The 15206-nt window shown below is 40.3% G+C and overlaps 1 long non-coding RNA gene across 2 annotated transcripts; it reads left to right on the top strand.

Annotated features, from left to right (window-relative positions):
- The first annotated feature begins 10 nt into the window (after positions 1 to 10).
- Positions 11 to 11858, top strand: LOC108496173. Of its 2 annotated transcripts, none has more exons than XR_001874364.1 (3): positions 11 to 125; positions 3806 to 3910; positions 11453 to 11858. It is a non-coding gene; the product is annotated as an uncharacterized LOC108496173 (long non-coding RNA). The 2 variants fall into 2 exon arrangements; XR_001874365.1 differs by lacking the exon at positions 11 to 125 and adding an exon at positions 213 to 314.
- Positions 11859 to 15206: the final 3348 nt, after the last annotated feature.

Below are 15206 nucleotides of genomic sequence, written 5' to 3' on the forward strand. Positions count from 1 at the left end.
GTGGCGCAGGGGCTGGGGTGGAGGGAGTTCACGGTGTAGGAAATAAATAAGGTGGTTTTATTACAAGCAGGGGTTTCCATGGGTACTTCCTGTTGAGATACCTGGAAGCCATTTTGTTTGAAGAGGTGAGGAGCCGTTTACTGGTCAAGGACTAGTGAGCTGCTTACAGTTACTGGTGCTTTCAGTTCCGCTTACGCTTACTTACTGTTGCTTACAGTTACCGTGTGAAGGTGGGTCAGAAAGTATGTAAGGCAGTAAGACCATTCTGGGCTCACTGCCAGGGGACCATGCGGCCGGGGCAGGGAAACAACCTGGTAGGTTGGTGGAAACAACCTTGTAGGTTGGTTAAAACAACCAATGGACTGCAAGAGGAAGATTTTATTGCCTTTTAAAGAAGAAAAGAAGTGGGACTTGGCATGGGAGGAGTGAGGCAGTGGTTATATAAATCAAGGGATCTTAAAAGGGCTCGCCTCTCCCATTCAGGGTGTGCTTAGACCTGGCTACAAGTCTGCTGCACCCAGTGAGCTGATAAAAAAGTTCTTCGTTTCACTTCATTTGGCCATCTCTGAAATTTTATTTAGAGATATTTCTCACAGTCTGGGGGCTCGTCCGGGATTCAATGTCCACCGGTCTGGTTGGGGGATCAGTGAACCTGGAAGGTGTGGCCCACCGATTTCAGCAGTCCAGAGGCCTGAGCCCTCTCCTGGGACGGCAGCGACTGAGGACCCTAGCACGGATGGCATGAAACAAAGAAGGGGGGGGAAGGAAACAGGATCCGGTATAAAAATAAATCCCCAGTAACCGTTAAACCTCATGCTTGGGACCCAGTAAGAAAAGAGAAGAGCTATCCTGGAAGTATTACCGGATGGTTGGGTCAGAGGAGTGTGTGTGTGTGTGGTTGAGACATACCAAAAGGTGTGAAGTGAGTGCAGGGTCCTTCTAGCCACGGTTCCATATCCCTGCAAGGGGACTGGCTGGTGAAAGGACAAAATGGTGGTTGTGGAGCAAGAGTGAGGTACTCCTCGGGGTGAAGGACCATGGGTGGTTCCGGCTTAAGAAAGAAGATTCTTGAGTGGTTCTGGCTTAGAGATAAGGCTTTTGAGTGGTTCCGGCTTAGGAAAAAGGCTTTTGGGTGACTCCAGCAGAGGAGGAGGCTCGGGAGTGTACAGAGAGTGTGTGTGCCAAGGGAGGACCATATTCCGGAGCACACGTGTTCATTCCTCAGGATGGGGGCTGGGAGAAGTTAAAAGGTCCCCAGGAAAGAAAGGGTCAGGAAAGACCCTAGGCATTCCTCAAGACAGCCCATTGGGTATGATGCTGGATATGTCGGACGAGCTGGGAGAGACTCGAGATAAGGATAAGGCGGTTATGATCCAGTACTGTAGGTATGAGTGGACTAAAGGTGCTATAAGATCAGACAATGTTTACTGGCCCCAGTTTGATTCATTTGAAGATTGGATTTGTCAAGCATTGAATGTTTACGTGAAAAGAAAGAGACTGTAGAGGAAAGTGAATATGCTGCTTGCTGGGTAGGGTATATCGGGCTGTTCCTGGTCCATACAGTTAGTAGTGATCAAAGTAGTGACCAAAGTGACCAGAAAAAGAAGAAGGGTCCTGAGTGGGATCCTTTAGAAAATCCTTCAGGTAATATGATCCCAAATCCTCCCCCGTATAATCCCGGGGAGAATGAGGTGCAAAACTTGGACTCAGCACCTTCTCCAGATCCTCCCCAGACACAGGGTAGAGCCAGGAGGAGAGAGGGTTTGGAGACACCCAGGGAACTGTATCCCCTTAGAGAAGTCCCGATGCAGGGGGCACAAGGGGGTACAGGCTATGTCAATGTCCCTCTGATGAATACTGAAGTATGGGAATTTGGAGAGGGCATAAAGAAACTACTAAAAGATCCATTAGGTCTGGCAGAGCAATTTGACCAGTTTTTAGGACCTAATATGTACATATAGGATAAAATGCAACCTGTAATAGGGATATTATTTTCTATGGAGGAGAGGGAAATGATCAGGGCAACAGGAATCCATATTTGGGACAGGGAACATCCCCAAGGGGTGCATGATCAAACTGGAGAGCAGAAGATGCTTGTGGCTTATCCAAATTGGAATCAGAACACAGAGGAAGGAAGAAAAAATATAACAGATTATCAGAATTGCATTGTGAAGGGAATTCGGGAAGCAGCACCCTGGGTGCAGAATCACCAACTGAATTGTTGGAGAGACTGAAAAAAGATATATAGCAATATTCTGGAGTTTGGTTAGATACTCCAGTAGGGCAACAGTTGTTGAAGGCTATCTTTGTGACTCATTCATGGATAGATATTAGGAAAAAGTTAGAGAAATTAGAGGATTGGAGTGAAAAAGATCTGAATGAATTGTTAAAGGAAGCGCAGAAAGTATATGTTTGGAGAGATGAAGAGAGACAGAGACAAAAGACCTGGTTGATGGTAGCCACAGTTAAAGAGGTGAATAAACAGGGGGATAGACAGGTTACAGGGCAGGGATGTGCAGGGACATCACAAAAGAGGTATGGTACTCATGAAGGCGGCAAGAGACAAGAAGTTCAAACTTTCAGGGGACCTCCTTGGGTGCCGCAGAAGTTAGGAATGAATTTGGCTTGCCCGCCTGTACAAGAGGGGAAGGGAGACTGCTTTTATTGTGGGCAGAGAGGACATTTCAAGAGAGAATGCCCGAGGTAACAGAAGGACATTCAGAGTACTTGGACTAGGGGTCCTTTAGGGGTCCTTTAGGGGTGTCAGGGGCTCTGTCTCTTGGGGCTAGAAACAGAAAGGGAGCCCTTGATAAATTTGAAATTAGGACCCCAGGAGGAAGACACCACCTTTCTGGTGGATTTGGGAGCTCAACTGACTTGCGTAATTCAGCCCCCCTTAGAAGTAGAAGTATCTGATCAGAAAGTTATTGCAGTGGGAACTAAGGAGAAATTTGAAGTTTTTGTGGCACCCTCTGTATTGATACAAGGGAATGGGAAGACATTGAAAAGGGATTTATTAACAGTGCCCCAGGCTGGGACAAACTCATTGGGAAGAGACTTAATGAGGCTATTAGGGATAGGACTAATACTTCAGGGAAAAGAACTTAAACTTTTTGTATTAAGTGAGGGTTTAGATATAAATCCACAGGTATGGGCCAAAGATGGGAATAGGGAGAGACTAAAAATAGAACCTTTTTTGGTAAAACTGTATATGGAAGCTCCTGTTCGGATTAGACAGTACATTAGACATCACCCTAGAAGGAAGAAAAGGATTATCCCAGATTATAAGGAAATTGATTCAGGATGGGCTGTTAGAAATTTGCATGTCCCCATATAACACTTTCAATCCTACCAACAAAGAAAAGTGATGGGATGCATCGATTAGTCCAAGACCTTCATGAGATCAATAAGATAGTTCGGACTAGCTATTATGCTCATGCAACAGTAGTATTGATTCACAATGCTTTGTATAAAGAGGTGAGGTACTCACATATGTATTAGTTAGGCGAGTTCATGTAAATTTTACTGTATATAAAAGCTGTAATACATGTCCAAGTCGGGAGGATGATTTATTGCAGCCTAGGTAGTTAGAGGAAAAAAAGATAAATATGAGAAAAAGTCAAAGGGCAAGCAAATATCACCGCTTAGAGCTTCTGGAGAAGCCTATGTACTTTCAGGAGTTCAGTATTAGTTTACAGAAACTAGTTTTTGTGTCATTATGCTTAGACATACCTCTAAAACAGACAGGGTATAGTAGTGCTCTGTTTATAGCAAAACTAAATTAATGTTAACATTAATTTTTTAGCAGATTCACCTTTGGTAGCTTTGATTTGTCGCTTGAAATTCTGTTTTCTACATGAAGAAGATTATCTTGAGCATTACTTCAAGCCAAACTTATGCATGCATAAGGGTAAGTACTTTGAGTAAAGTGATACTTACAATATACAAGTAGTCCATCTTGGGGAAGACGCTGATGAGATTGTTGATGACAGTCAAGCCAGTAAATCAGTGGAGATCAGTAACTCTGTTTTACTGATACAGTCAGGTGTTGATTTGCAGCTCAGGGACAGCTGCCTGGAGAGAAGTTTAAGTCAAATATAACCAGTCCAGATTTTGATTATATAAGTGAACAGTATGAAGAAAAAATTTTAAATGTTTGTGGCATTTATTATTCCTGCCTGTGGATACAGGAGAGCTTGAATAGCTACGTGAGAATCATTCTATCTATAAAACACTAACTGATTATATGAAAAATGTAGTCATTTCAAGTAGAATCCCCCTGCTCGACCTGCTGCCTACAATGCTTTGGATATGTCCCAAGACATGATTGGCTTTCCGGGCTGCCAGCGGACATGGCTGGGTCCATGTTCAATTTTTCGTCCACTAGGATGCCCTAGTCCTTCTCCACAAGGCTGCTCTGAATCCATTAATCCACTGGCCTCTGCTGATACTGAGGATTGCCTGTTCCTGGGTGCAGAACCTTGTACTTGGCCTTGTTAAATTTTAGGAGGTTCTCATGGGTCCACCCCTCTAGCCTGTCAAGCTTTCTCTGAATAGAATCCTTTCCCTCAAGCCTTTCAGCTTTGTAGTATCTGCAAACTTGCCAAAACAATCAAATACCATGAGAAAATGGTGATCAAAGTGCTTTTCATATAGTAAATATGGATTAGGGGTGTTAGTCACACATCCCACGGTTCTCTCCTTACTGAAAAACTTGTAAGATGGTAAAAATAATCATTGGAACAAATTTACAAAGGGAGGGAGATGCTAATGCATTGCTGTATTTATTTTCTTTTTCAATCTGATTGATTGAGTCCAATCATGGTTAGAATTTTTCTGAAAGTGGCAACATAATTCAAAAAAGGAATTACTTCCTATGATTGCTGCTCTAGATGATCACAGTGAAACTAAATTCCTAATGTCTGAATCTGTGATCATATTATTTATTATAACTGTCCTCATGAAACCAGAACATGATAAATTGAAGGCACAACTAACAACAATTCTTAGTTATGTAGTGGATGAAAATACCCTCTTGAGGTGGAAACAGATACCTTACTGCCACATTCAAATAGCTAGAAGCTTTAGCAGAAGGTGCTCCCGAGTTGTGCTTTGACAGGTCAGGGCACTGCTATCTGTTGTTCAGATTATTTATTGTACATATTGCATGGTTAGCAGCAGTGAATTTATCTGTTCTGATACAAAGCCCTGTGGACCCTTAGGGGGAATCTGAATTAGACCATTGACCTGCAGTATGCAGTGGCTGAGTTATTCTAGTCTGTTAACTTAGCCAGAGGGCATGACTTAATCACCCTGCAGTGATTAAGACAGAATGTCTTATCTACCTAGTGAAAGACAGGAGACACTCAGCCTTTTTGACTTTGAAGTTATTGATGAGATTTTTTTTTTTTTATCTAATAATTGAAATTATTTTGCTTCTTATCAGTAGGTGATATTTTTCAAGATGGTTTCAGCCAAATTTGTTGAAGGGCTAGAGAATATTAAGTTCTTGAAGGTTTTCTGAAAAATCATCATCTGGCTAGCCTGAAGTGTAGCGTGCAGTTCGTGTCATCTCATCAACCGGAGAAAGCATGGGAGGGAGCGGTGGTAATATCTACACTCACTGATGTATGCATACTTCTCCACGATTTTCTTTTAAATCCATAAAGCCACCTTGCAAGTGCCACTGCAACATTCCAGCAGCAAGGTACCTGTGTCTCCAGGTGCGTGTGGACAGGATTTGTGTTAGCACTGAAAGAGCCTATTTTGGAAGGCGTTGGCTTTAGCTCTATAAAATACTTCACATCAGCAGTGATCTCTTAATTCACTATTATTTTGCATTTTCAAAGTGTAATTCAACAGCTGGCAACGGACATCCTTAGAAGACGGCTTCCCCCCAGTCCCCACCCCCCCACTCCCTGGGAAATATAATGTCAAATCAAGTTTGTTCTTGATAAATTTACCACTACATGCAAGGGAGATTGCAGTTCAGTATTCAGTCTCACTCTTCAAGGGCGGTGTAGTAGAAACAGTTCTGGCTCCTCATCCTTTTCAGTAGTCATCGATTTCCTGGGAGAACTAACAAGCAGTCAAAATCTGAATCTCTGATATAATGTTTTGTTCCACTCTGTCTGGGTGTGTCTTTAGTTTTCCTTAGTGATTTCTAACACTCACTTGTAAAGCTAAAATTCCCTGTTGTACTTTCTTCAGCAAGAAAACTAGTTCCTGCCTTTCCTGGCTTCTGGCCTCTTGTTTCTGTTCCCAATATCAATTAACTGCTCCATGAGTTTTTTCAGTGCCGGTATCTGTGGCAGTGTGCCACAAAACAGGCCACTGCAATGGGCAGGACTTCTTAAAAACAAGTGATTTCGCTTTGGGTACACTAAAATGTGCAAAAGAAGAAAATAAAATAAACAAAAATAGTTAAATATGGCCTGACCATAGTCAAGAAATGTTAAACGTTTGTGCTTTAGTTCTAAGTGTATGTTGCATAGAAAGTTTGCAGATCCATCTGTTGTTTTCTTTCTTTTCCTCATCTAGAATAAGGGGCTGCTGTATATACAATGTTTTAGAGGTATTATAGGAAATCCTACTACAACATGATAAAGAGAGTATCTCAAGGGAGCATCATGTGTAGAAGCTGAAGTATCTCTAAAGGGATTTGTGAGTCATTAGTGTGACATTGCTCCTGCTCTGTTGTGTTGAGTGATTTGGAGCACTCTCAAAGTCAGGCTTTCTTCATGCCTTCACTGAATTCCCATCAAACTTTCAGAGTGTGACTATCTTGGCTTTTTGTTTGCTTCATTTCTTGACGTCTTGTTTTCCTGCCACCCACCAGAGGTCAGTATAATGCCGAGAATGGAGAGGAATAAGGCCAGGACAATAATGCTGAGTTTCTGGTAGTTGCTAGGATTATAGGAATTACTAGAGTGTAGCAGAGATCTGTCTAGCAGTGTACTTTATATTTTGTCAGTGTCAGCTGAATTAGGGAAAGGACATGAAGCCAGCAATAGTTCAATATGAAGTCACCTGTAGATAGTGAGATTGTTAGAGGTTGACAAACCTCCAGCAGTATGAAGCTTGATATGGCTCTCAGAGGGTGTTAACATTAATTAGCAGCATTTTGGATATTCTAGAGAGCCAAAGAAACGGCCAGGTCTTGTAAGCTCTTGTCTCTGTGGCTCCTTGTGCTAACATACGTATTTGCAGTTTGAATGAGAAAGTTGTTTACTCGATATTCAGTTTTCCACCATGTATTCAGTTGTATATTCTTGTATTAGGAGGCAAGATGAACAAGTTCTTAGGATTTGTGCCTTTATCATCTGACATGTTCTTATCAGTTTTAATAGTTTTCCATGGAAGACTTTCCTGAGTTTCAGGCTCTTTTCCCTTATTCTTACTACATTTTCCTGTGTTCATTAGGAAATAATCCCACCTATTTTGAGGTTGAATGCCTGGATATAGCATACAAAATTCCAGCTGAGTCTACACTACTGGCTTCTACAGAAACACTGCATTATTTTTATTAATGTTCCAAATCTCATTCATTAACAGACTTCAGTGTTTCCATTCCATTTCTAACAGTACCTGTTCATTAAATAAAGGTTTTCACTGGACTACAGTGACACATGAATTTCCTTCAGAAATTATGATATTAATTGGAAATATTTTAGGACACCTAGCATAAAGGGTTTTTTCTCCTTTATTTTTTTTATTTGTCATTACTGAATTTGTTTGCCATTGTATTTGCCTGTTCAGCTGACTCGTGCAGGCCCTTTGGAAATTCCTTTCAGCTTTGCTGGTAGTCTGAACAACTATGTATGTTTAATTATAAAACCCAGTAAAATACTTGGCGCTTTAAGAATTCTGTTAAATGTGTAAGACTTTTTTTTTCAGAAATTTTGGTAGCCACTGTGTATCATAGATCTCTGTCTGGTACATTGCACTTGGAGCTTATTTCTTAGAGTGAACGTTTTTTCCTACCTGTTCTGTGATTTCTTTCCCTACTAAAAAGACAATAACCTAGGTTATCCTGGATGAAAAACGTATTTTGAGCAAGTGTCTTGTCTCCCTGTTGTGTGAATTCAACAGTTGACTCTTTATTTTGTGGTACTTCTGGGGTCAAATATTTGGTAGAAATAAGGACAAGAAATACTTAACCCAGGCTCAGGCAAATCAGTAAACTAGATTTTCATGCCCTCTGAGCATCCCCAAAAGAGGACTCATTTAGTAATGTGTAGTGTAATCTGAGCACCAGTGACACATAACAGGCTGGTCTCTTAAATATACTTTTAGGATAACAGATTTCCATTATTCTATAAATAATTCTCACAGTTAATGAAAAAGCCACAGAAAGTCAGTGTGGGAATTGCTTGGTGCAGAGATCTGCACAGCAGCATATATCTATTTACTCTTGAATTAAGAAGAAAACTTTAAACTGGTGCAGGAAAATGACACATTAGTCCTTGGCATAGCATCCACTGTTCTGCTGAGCAGTCTGATGTGAGCTGCTCAGCTGCTCTGTGGGGCTGGTAGATGAACCTGTCCCAGCTCCTGGCTGTGAGAATTTGTCATTTCTTAAGCCAAAGGATCCTTAGTTTTTGTGTAGGTGGACTGATTCTTTTCAGAGAAACATATTTTGTGCGTATATTGGCACCAGTGTATATGTTATACACGCTACACTTGTTTCTGATACTTTCCAACATTCTAGAAATATCTTTTATTTTCAAAACATTAGTTAATGTAAATGTGCACCCACTCATTCTTACCATCATTGTTGTGGCTTTGAACTGTTTATTTGTTGTTGAAAAGCTCAGTCAAGGTGGGCACCGAGTAAACATGATAACTATTTGTTTCTCTAAACTGCCACCCTGTAGTAGTGGTAGTGCCGGTAGTGTTTTTAGGGTGGTTTGTGAAAATGGTGGCTTGTGAACTTCTTTCCATGGAGGTTCAGTCTCATTACAGCACTTTGCATGGTTGTCAGGAGGAGAGTGTTCTGTTAATTTGATACTGGGCACATTGGAAAATGGCTTATAGGTTTTGTTTCACTAATTTTTTCAGTTTCCTTGGAATAAGGTTCTTTTAGTCCTGTGGAAATGGGCAGGACAACAGTGAGAAAGATTACAGTAACTTTGCTTTTCTTCAGGGTGTGTTCTGTTCAAAGAGTCCCTTGAACAGATCTGAGTCTCCCTACTTGTTCCTTCTCTGTTCTTTAGTTTCAAGGGAAAAGGGGTGGAAGAGATCCCTCATTTATTGTGCAGGAAAGGGCTTGTTTATTCTTGTCCAGATAATCAGGAGATGGTGTCTGGGTACTCAAATTACTGGTAGGTTTTCTTGGCAAATGTGTTCCATGACCACAACTCCTCTTTATAAGAATGGAGCACAACGTTGTGTTGCAGAGCGATGCATCCCCTTTCTACCTTCTGGTTCTATATAGGTTTGAGAAGTTGTAACAATTTCCTCCGCACTGACTGTGTTGCCAGCATTTCTCATTCTGAAAAGGGTGCTGGCATGTCATTACTGTAAAAGCTGCTGCCTACATACAAATGAGGTGCCTTGAAAATCACCATGTTTCTGTTTCTTCCCCCTGGGAAGCAGGGGAATCGGAAGCACAGAGATGTGCTGACAAACACACAAAGTTTCCAGTGAGAGGAGTATTTAAAAATGGCCAGCTTAGAAAACAATGGACACCTTTCATCTTGCCTTTTCTGTACTGTTCTGACATTTCTGTTCTGTATCCCGGTTAGAAGTTCCTAGTCCTGATGTGCTTAGGAGTTCTCTAATTTGGACTAACAAGGAAAGTAGTGCCTTTTTAAATATAGGATATTTCAACACATACCTATGTCCCTTCCAACTCAGAATATTCTGTGATTCTATTTCAAGTGAAATGTTTGCTCAACGACCAGTTTTTCTAGTTAGTGAGCAGTGTTGTTTTACCTAATGGTAGCAGTGAGCCTTACTTACCCCTAGCCAGAGAAAGTAGTTATGCGTATAGTACAGTACTCTTCTGCTTATATGGTAGACCTTATGCTTCCTAAAAATCTGAAATGAATCAGTGACAATTGTTGAGGGATCCTGAGAAAGGAGGTGGTTAGGTGCAAGCTGAAGATGGCATGACAATTCATGCTTCTTGTGACCTGCTTCCATAGAGCCCTCAGGAAAGAGGACAGGCTGGAGAAATTGCCTTGGCTTGCAGCAAGGAGCCCACAGAACTGGAAATCAATTCAATACATACATTTTTCTACCTTCTTTCTCCCTTTCCTTCTTCTGCCACACACCTCTATAGTATTATTTGATGACCCTTGATCTTCTGCTTGATTCAGTATATTTTAATATATTCTTTCTGAGTAGGATGTGAAATTCCAGGAGATTTTTCTTTTTAAATGACATTACTGTGGGATTCAGAGAAGGAATATTCAGTTGTGAGACTGTGCAGTAGTTGAGAAATAATGCTATCTCTGGTGGTAATATGTAGAATTAACTTTATTTTATACTAAAGCTGCTTATTAACCCTCACCATTATAGTTCCACTGGAAAAATGTGTTGGCTTGACATAGGCTAAGATAATCAGAGCTTTTCTTTCATTCTGTGATTGCACATCCTCTTTAATTAGCAAATTGCAGACTAGAAGATCATTTCAGGCTGCAATAAGAAAAACGTCAGTATTAATCGAAAATATTTGTCCCATTCACTAACAGCAATTATGAACTATGAATTATAAATGATAAATTATACACTGTGGTATTCATTTGTACTGCAACACAAATAAGTTTTCAATTCTTGCCCCATACACATTAAAACCTACATAGAATCATAGAATCATAGAATCATAGAATCATAGCATCAGCTGGGTTGGAAGGGACCTTCGAGATCATCAAGTCCAACCCTTGATCCACTACTGCTGCAGTTACTAGACCATGGCACTAAGTGCCACATCCAGTCTCACCTTAAACACTTCCAGGGACAGAGAATCCACTACTTCCCTGGGCAGCCCATTCCAATTTCTGACCACCCTCTCTGTAAAGAAATTCTACCCTCTCTGTGAAGAAATTACATAGCTTCATTCACCATGAAAACAGGAAACAAGTTTTCAGTTCTCCTTGAGAAGTCTTGGCTTTACCTTGATCTAAAGGAACCGCTGGTCACAGGTGTCCATTCTATAGAAGTTTGTGTTCAGGGACCATTGAGGATGTACCCAGCTTCAGTTGCAGCCATGCACATTGGTTGCATAAATGGCTGAGCCAACTGAGGCACTAGATCCCTCAAATCCCCATGCCTCCTTGCAGACATTCCTCCTAGCTGGGCTAAATACAATGCCAAAAACTCTGGAAAGGGAAGGGTAAGACTTTTGTTATAGCCTTCCTATTGACCATTGTAAGTAGTAATTGCTCAAAGTACTGTTGTTGTTTTTTTTCTGGTGCTCATTCTGAAATAATTAACTCTCCCATTGCAGGGTAGAGAGAGAGAGGCTTCAAAGCCAGGGGCAAGGTGGCATCACTATAGTACTCTCAGCATTGTGAAGACTATATTCCTGTGTGGATCTGATCCCAAGTCAGCGAAGTCCTGATTCTACACTGCGACACACTAAGACCTGTGCATGTAACTCGGTATAGGCATAAAGTTGGAAGTCTTTTAGAGCATCCTGATATCCATATGAAAACAGTTTTCAAACATAGGTGTCACTATTTCACTGTGCTTGTTGGTCTGTTTATCACTATGTAGTGCTGGCTTTGTTTACCAATATGTACTTGCTGTTTCACTCAGACTTTCCAATGGAAGATTCTGCTGTTACCTGGTCAGGTTCAAATTTGTCATTTAAATGTCTGGAATAAATGCAGATTTCCAAATCTGACATGTAATTCCCTACTGTTGTTGTATTAACCATCTCAGCTAATTATAACCCGGAATATATGCAGCTAGTCTGGAAGTTTGCCTCTAGACTGGCAACCAGATAGTATTTTGTCCAAAACTGCACTTTCTTAAAAACTCTGCTGTGTGTCAGGAAATGACTACAGGAAAGACTTTTGTTTCTCAACAGATCTGCTTACTAGATTCAGGAGAATAAACAAGCATCAACCAACTTTTCCTCCTGTTAAGCTTTGAGTCCACTTATCTGAAAGGAATATATCAAGTCTTCTTTTGTACGTTTTTTATGGAGTTACTTACTGAATGCCAACCTTTGTAAGTCCTTCGAAAACAATGGGTTTCCCTGTTCCTACTCAGTGTTTGTTCTCACAGTCATATGCAAACGGGAATTAAGTTAGCTTGCCTTTCAAATCCCGTGCTAAATTTGGGCCTGTCAGAAATTACTTCATTTTAATGTGGACATACTGATATGAAGGTTCCAGGAGAATAATAAATACAGAATGCCCAAAAGACCTGCCTGAGAAACAAAAGTTAAAAAAAAAAAAGTTTATTGTTTTAATATGGAGTTACAGAAGATAAATTGGAATATCTTAGTTACAATTGATACACTTCAGAGATGAATGCTTTTATCAGCCACAGATACCAATTGTGCTTCTTTGTGACATGTTTGGACAGCACATGTTGTCCCAGTGTACTGCTCAGATTTCCACTGCTATAGACAGTCTGTCATCCTGGCAGTTGTGAACTCACAGTCTTCTTTTTTCCTGCCACCAAAGTTTGGCACACAAGTCACTAGGTGTTGTGTGAAAGAAGCATATGGTATCGCTGTGACTGAGGAGGGATTCCTTGTGGAACTACAAATCTTGGAAGTATTACATCAGCTGGAAGCTTTTCTTTTTTTTAATAATTGTTATTTTTGCTTTATTAAAAGGGACATGTTGGTCTGCAAGCAGGCACCTTGCCACTCTAACAGATGGACCAGGAGAATAGATCTGTACAGCACTCAAATGTGGGATGGTCTGATTCTCAGAAAGCTGTCACTGTAGCTTTTCATAGGGAACTTCCCTGGCATATGGCTATAAGGGAGATGGTACATTAATGCCCAATTAATTAAAAACCAAGCTATCAAAGGCAGTGACCAGTAAAGTTGCTGGGTTTTTCTCTCTGGTGAACAGGAGATAGAATGTTTGGAGTTAACAAAAAAATCTTTGGGTTTCTGTGTTTATGTGAGGAAGAGATTGCCACGGAAAGCTAAAGATGAGTAGTGTGCCGTGATTGAATTGTAGCTGAGTAGCTTAAAAGAAGGATAGATTTACTTCATCAGCACTGTTTTTTCATTTTTGTTTAACTTTTAAAGATGCTTCTAAGGACCAACAAGGCTTGAAAGCTCTATGTAGTGCACTAATATGTGGCAAATAATACTTGGTAGTCCCATATCCCATGAAGTGTTTACAACCCAGAAGCAGACAATAGATAAGTGGTACTGGAGCAATCAAGTAGCTGGAACACAGACATAGTTAACACAGAGACTGGATGTTACAGTGTATATAGTAGCACATTTTCTTTTTGCTTGGCTAGTATTAGAGATTTTACATTTAAAATGAAGTTTTTTTACAACTTTTCTCTTAAATCTTAGAATGAGGTATACACTCCTACAGATCTGATGAGAACCAGTGACTCTGTAGAAACAAAAGCTTTCACTGAAAAAAACTCCAACAGACAACTCAAGTGTTAGATGCTCTGTTCTCCAGCCCATTTACCAGCCAACAGTCACATATACAGTTGGATATTAGCAGCCGCATGTTCTATTTCTTGCCTTTGGAAGAGTGTTGTCAGAGGGTTGAGAGCAAAGGACTCCACACCATAGGAAACCTGCTTGTTAGTTCTACTACCAACAGAACACCCTGTAATACTTACACTTTTAGATGATGAGAAAATCAATATTTTCAAAACATAAATTGATCCAATGTGAAATGTAAAATAGGATCCTCCTTCAGGACTGCTGATGTATTGTTCTGGTCAGATCTATTTAGGGAAAATTAGAGAATATTAAAACAGAACAATTAATAATATTTGATCAGAACCAACTAGAACATCCTATAGTGTTGGCAGGGGGATAGGAAGTTGGGTCTAACTCTTGACTTTCTACTTTCATGCATGGTAGAGAGGAATGTATGACCTTCACTCAAGCAGACACCTGCAAGGTGTTGTTAAATTGGGCCATTAAAAGTTACGTAGTTTTAGCAATACGCAGCACTGCAGAAGCTGCACAAGTGTTTATTTGTGGGAACAGATTGTACAGAACCCTACACAATTGCAATTGCAGTCACCTGTAGAAAGCCTACTTGGGTCACCTGCAGGAAATCCTCAGACAGCAGGGCAGAGATGTCATTGCCCAGTGCACACAGACCCAAAAGTGAGTATCAGATAATTCACTTGCTTTTGAAAAGGAAGAATCAGGATGTGTGTGTGTGTCAGCCCTATTAATTAATAAGCTTTGATGCTGAAGCCTAGCCAGACATGTTCTCTGGTACAGCCTAATGATCATTCTGGATGCTTCTCCAAATCCTTACTTGCTTATGGACATACTCTCCTATTTTTGGATCTAATCTCCTTTTTCATTCTTTATAGACAAACCAAGTACCCATTCATGGTACAAATTCCAATTGCTTATTAAATCTAGACTGGTTTTTTGGAATATCTCTGTCCATTACCTCTTCATTTTCAGTAGTGCTCAGAAGAGCCGTGCTGCCTAAGATGTGAACAAAATCCTTAAAAATTTCACTTCCAGCACCAAGAACCTGTTTTCTAAAAACCTGAAGAGCTAGTGAAAACGATGTTATCAGGTTACCTGCATTCTTGCAGAGTAACAATGCCATTAATTTTATGCTTAAGGTTAAATACAAATAACTGTCTGGGCCTAAGAAAGGAAGTGATTTGAAAATAAAGAGAAGAGGGATACAATTAAATCTAAATGTTAAAGGTAATCTGAAAACATGTCAACATAGTTTTTTGTTCTTCACATTGCTATTACATAGTTGTTTAAAAAATTGAAAGTAAGAGCAGGTTCCAATTTGTTTGGGAGTGAAAAGCATTTAGATAAAAGACAAGTTTGTTACTGAAGGGAAAATTAAATACTCTAATGTGGATTTTTAAGCAGAGTAGAGTAGCTTCTAAAGAAGCAATATAAGGCATGTGACTGGTAGACTGGTTGCACAATGCAGAAAACCAAAGTGTTTTCTGACCATCTCCAGAAAAATGCACTTGAAAGCCGATTGGACCAGGACATAATATTTTTATTAGTTCTTGGGCATCTTTCCTCTCTCTCTCTGTCTCTCTCT

Source organism: Lepidothrix coronata, unplaced genomic scaffold, assembly GCF_001604755.1.
Source record: "Lepidothrix coronata isolate B3197 unplaced genomic scaffold, Lepidothrix_coronata-1.0 Scaffold37, whole genome shotgun sequence".
In the NCBI taxonomy this organism is placed as follows: Eukaryota; Metazoa; Chordata; class Aves; order Passeriformes; family Pipridae; genus Lepidothrix; species Lepidothrix coronata.